We start from the raw sequence: 5,606 nt of genomic DNA, 5'->3' as shown, positions 1-5,606 counted from the left end.
CGATTCATCGATGAATCGAAAAAATAGTCGGAGGATTCATCGATTTTTAAAATAATCGTTAGTTGCAGCCCTAGAATAGTCCATGTTGAGGGTGGGTGCGATCTATGATGGAGGCAGCTCTACAGTAGAAAACTAACCAAATTAATTGTGTTGATCCACCTCAAAAAAATCATGCAAAAAGTGTAAGTAAAAGAGATCTGGGAGACTTTGCACATGCAAATTTGCACGCAGCCTTTTGTGCTGTGGAGGAAAAAATAGGTGACTGCTTCACCTATTTAGTTTACAAGAAACAAAATGCAGAAGAGGTTCACCACTCAGAAGGCATTGGAACTGATTCTGAGCAGTGCCAGCCCTTGTGATTCAGATGGAGAAGACATAGACCTTCAACCGGATTCGGACTCTGAGCTGTCTTCGGGTTAGATATCTCAACCTACCTATTTTATTTTCCTGACATTTTTTTTATTTGGAACCAAACAAAAAGTTAATTTGAAGATGTTTATCTTGCAGATGAGAGGACTCTACCTCTACCAAAAAAGAGAGCTGGTTTGGGGAGTACGCCGTCAGAGAGAAAGATGGCACAGTGTGGTGTGAAGAACAAGTGGGGACACATCTCCATTTCACTCCAATAGAAACGTACGCCACAGATGGAGAGCCAAGCGCTAAGACCTTCAGAGCTTCCTCTGTTTTATCACTCTTGACATGCTTCATAGCATTCGAGAATGGACTACTCAACATGCACGTCACACAGAGCAGCTGGATTGGTTCATGGATCTCCCGGAACTAATGGCATTTATTTCAGTCATTATTTTGAGGGGGTTGATAAAGGTTCCATCACTATGTGACAGCTGGTCAGCAAACCTGGCAAACCCAAGGATCATTGCAACTAGGGCCCGAAACCGCTTCCAAGACATCATGCAACACCTACACTTTGATCACATGTTTACACGCAGTGAGCGAGTGGAGACCGATAAGTTTGCTGCAATCTCTGATGTTTGGGGATCGTTTGTCTCTAACTACATCGCATCCTACAACCCTGGTCGACACATCACTATTGATGAACATCTTTTTTCATCAAAGACTCGCTGCTGTTTCCTGCAATACATTGCAACAAAACTGGACAAATTTGGCATCAAGTTTTGGGTGGCTTGCGACTTGAAATCAAAGTACATCTGAAATGTCTTCCCATATCTTGGCAAGGACCCCATTCGTCCCAGTGGGGAGAGACTGTCCGAGACTGTAGTGATGAGGCTGATGGAACCCTTCATGGACAAGAAGTGTAACCAAGGACAATTTCTTTACATCACTGTCACTTGCACAACGACTGCTTAGCCACAGTAAACAAGAGACGCCGGGAAATTCCTCAATCCACTAGAAAGATGGATCGCACTGAATTCACTACTCAGGTGTTTTCAATCACTGGTGCCACACTTACAGTGTATGCGCCCAAACGGAAGAAGGCAGTTTACGTTCTCAGCAGCATGCACAGCGTGGTTGAGACTGAGGATACCACCAAAAAGAAGCCAAACACGGTCATACAATATAACATAAAAAAATTGCGGTGTGGATGTGATGGACCAAATAGTGCGGGAGTACAGCGTGCGTGCAGGAACACTGAGATGGCCAGTTGCTGTGTTCTACAACATGATTGACATGGCACCACTGAATGCACATGTGCTTTATCAGGCATGCATTGGGGTGCAGGAGAGACTTGTGGACTTCCTGGTTGAGCTTGCAAAAGAGTTGGGTAACTCTCATGTGAGTGAGAAGAAGGCACATAAGGAGAAACTGCTTTGGCAACAACCTTCCACACCCAGCTCAGGCAAAAGGGCAAAGTGTCAGGTCAACCATCGATGCAGGAACAATTGTGCAACTGTGAGATGCATTGACTGCTACAAATACACATGTGGCAAATGCACCAGGGTCATACCCTGGCAGTGCCAGGTATGTTCTGACAGTGCAGACAGACTGCTGAGTGAGTGCTGAAATGCCAGTCACACAAGGACATGCCACTCACACACACACACACACACACACGCAGCCCCCCACTGTGCCTAGTGTAAATATGTGTGGAATTGTTTTATTTCTTGTATTTTTTGTATCGTGTATTGTTGTGTAATGACAAAAATAAAAAGCATTTAAACAAATAACAGTTTTTCTTTTGTATATTTCTCATGCTGGAATTTCAGTCCTCTTGACTTAGACACAAATACTTCTGGTCATTGCTCACAGCTGTACCTGGCTGTAAAATATATCTCCATTTAAAATATTAAAATTAATTCATTATGCTTTTTTGATAAAATAAAACTAAGCTAAATATAATATATATATATAATCTTTATATTATAAAATACAATATACTGAATAGAACTAACTAGACAGCTAGTTGAGAGTTAAGCTTTCCCCCTTCCTTTGGTGCACCAGTAATGGCCTTATTTACAGAACAATAGTGCATGTTCACACCTGCTTATAGGATGCTAATTAAAATCCTTCAGGTCAGTCGACCCGTCTCTGGCCTCCAAAGGTAGAAATGTTAAATGACCATTCTCTGGTCATTCTAGTGTTAAATTCAGGTGTTCTCATTGCTTTGTGCATGAAGTGTATGGTTACCCATCCCACAATATAGTATCCCCAAAAGATATAGCTCCTGTATTGCTATCTTTAAATCAGCTTGCAGTTAAAAAATAATAAAATAATAATAAAAAATTAATAATAAATAAATGGTGACGTTTTAGATCCTGGGCCTGATATTGAATTTCCATAAGCACCATTAACTCATTAAGTCTTAAAATGTTTTAATTTATTCTAAAGTGCATTTTGTTGTTGCTACTTTACTATTCCCAAATGTTGAATTTTCAACATTTAAACCTGACCAACCTATTTATCAAAAAAACAGTCCACTCTATAACATAGTAAAACATCTCTAAATCCTCTTTTTTATTCCTTTATTTAAGATTAGCTCACCCCCTGATGATATGGAGAAAATTAGTAGACCGTTTCAACTAGGGGTGTAAATAATAATCGTTTTGTATCGATGCATGGATCCAACAACCGACGATCCGATGCATCGACACATGCGCAAGAGAATTGATTCATGTTTTATTTTTTCCTCCCGTCTATTTTTATCCATTTGTTCCTGGGCGTAATTCTCCCTCCCATGTTGCGGTGGCGCTAAACCTATTTTGCCCTCCTACCTCGCTTCCTGGTTATACTCCTGCAGCAGTGTGTTGCAGTAAGCTTGACACAGACATTTTAAAATTATGCTCAATATTGAAGCGTGGTCTGTGCTATACACTGTGGGTCTAGCTACGGCCGAGGCGGCGAGGAAGTTGGGGTGAGTTTAGTCCGACGACGGAGGGACATTAGTGCCAAAAAGAGCGGAGATCCAAGTGGAAAAAGGGTCCCACCATTCTCGCGCACCTCACTCTTCTAGCGGGTCAAACTTCAGTTGTTTTCCGCAATTTCGGTCATAAAAACAAAACAAGCCGATCTCCTGTCTGCGGCACTGTTTATGGTCAGCTACAATTTGGGAGAGGTGCAGCAGAGTGTCTCTCAAGGGGGCGGGGACGTCTGGAGCCGAGGTATTGCATTGCACTCATTGCACTGATTATGTGCAGTATTTTTGCAGTATTTTTTAATGCAACTTTTCTGCTTCTGTTATTTGCTGTTGTTTAAAAAAAAATGCATAACGATATTACAGCTTTCATTGATATATTTCAAACTTGAAACTTTGTTTAGCCTGTAAGGTGTAAAAAAAATAAATAAATAAAAAATAAATAAATAACCGATTAATCGAATAGAATCATATCGTGGCGTATTCTTGAGTATCGAAAATAATTGAATCGTTGGGTCAGGAAATCGATACTGAATCGAATCGCCATGATGGATGTGATTTACACCCCTAGTTTCAACCTGTCGACAAAGTTATTCCTATAATTAAACTCTATGTTGTTGCCGTCACTACTGTTTAAAAAAAATAAAAAATCCCCAAATACTGCCGTGTTGTTTAGAAAGGTATTAGATCAACCTGCTGGTCCCTGTAAACCAAATATAGTATTCATGGATCTGTATTAATCAACCAGTTTTAAATAAGTTGCTCATAATTTTTCATTGTGAATAACAAGTCTGGTGTGTCAGTTCACTTATCTTTTTTCATCAGTCTTGTCTGAGGATCCCATGACGCCATATCTGCCATTGGCCTGTTCTCATCTGAAGCAGTGGTCATCCAGTCACCTCCTTAATGTCTGCATCTCAGCAGCTGCACACCATCCGTCCTTCAGAAGTTTAGGTGTAAAATTAGTCTCTGTGCCCCCTTTAGTGTAATCCATCCTGTGACTCAAGAAAGAAAGTGTCCAATGTCTCACCAAACAAAAATCCATTGTACATTTTGAAACATTTCCATCCATAGTGTAGTCAGTGCTATTCAAACAAAATTAACTTCAAGCCACGTCTTTTTTTTTTTACTAAAGATTAAGATGTTGGTAAACAAACAGAAAATGACAAACACGGAGACACAAACAGCGACAAACATGTAAGATAAAAAAAAACTCCCGTGGTGTCGATTTCTCCAAAAAGTTGTAGCTTCATCATGTCATTCACTTAATGCCTCTGTCAGCATGACTGCTCTTAATGGGTGTGCAATTCCAGCCCAACAAAAGTCCTCGAGCTTCAAACCACCACATCAATCTGTACCTCATAGGTCATATCAGAACCCCAGAGGAATTAAAACAAACTCAGAGCTCTTCAGAATGGCCTTCAGCCAGGAACAAAACATGCAGCTCACAATCTCTAAACACTGTATCTGTCATGCTGCGTTCTAACACCTTCTCTCTGATGTCATAATCAATGATTCGGATCCAGTCCAGTTATGAACCAAGTCAGTCCAGTCAGTCAGAACCTACTTAAATCCTCCTATCCAAAAATTTCAACCATCTGAACCCCTGTCTCTCTCTAGTTGCTCTTAGCCAAGTTGTTCATTTTATTTGCGAGGACTTCTGCACCTGCTGGGAAAATAAGGGTTAATGCACATCGTAAACAAAACACAATGAAGGATAAGACTTTGCCAGCCTGTCCTGGAAGAAAATGGATTTAAGGATTGTTACAAACACAGCCTAAAAAAACAAAAAACAAAAACTTATTTAAGCAAAATAACCTCCTGATTCTCCTTAACTTGGCCTCCAAATTATCATGCCTGCTCACTGACAGCCTCACTGTCACTATCTACCAGGAGGGCAAAAGTAAATGACTCCTCAGGTTTGTTACCAAGAAAAGCAATCCAAACAATTAATCAATAGTTAATAATTTCATTCACAAAAATTAGTAAAGTTAGTATAATTTGATAAGTCATGCCCAGATGAGTAGTGAAAAGATAAGTGTTAGCAGTGATGAGACTAACGGCGTTGAAAGTAACGGCGTTACTAACGCCGTTACCTTGTTTTAGTAACGAGTAATCTAACTAATTACTTTGACTGTAACTATAACGCAGTTACCATTGCAGACACCCCGTTACTGCGTGTTACTCAGGTCGCACAATGAACCTTTTTTCCTGATAGGACTCGTGCGCAGCTGCGTGAAGCTGACACCCCACCCACGTCAAAAACTCTGCAAAA

This window comes from Cyprinodon variegatus, unplaced genomic scaffold, assembly GCF_000732505.1.
Source record: "Cyprinodon variegatus isolate N-32 unplaced genomic scaffold, C_variegatus-1.0 Scaffold274, whole genome shotgun sequence".
Taxonomy (NCBI): Eukaryota; Metazoa; Chordata; class Actinopteri; order Cyprinodontiformes; family Cyprinodontidae; genus Cyprinodon; species Cyprinodon variegatus.
The sequence above is the reverse complement of the archived record's forward strand: the minus strand, read 5'-3'. Positions refer to the sequence as shown.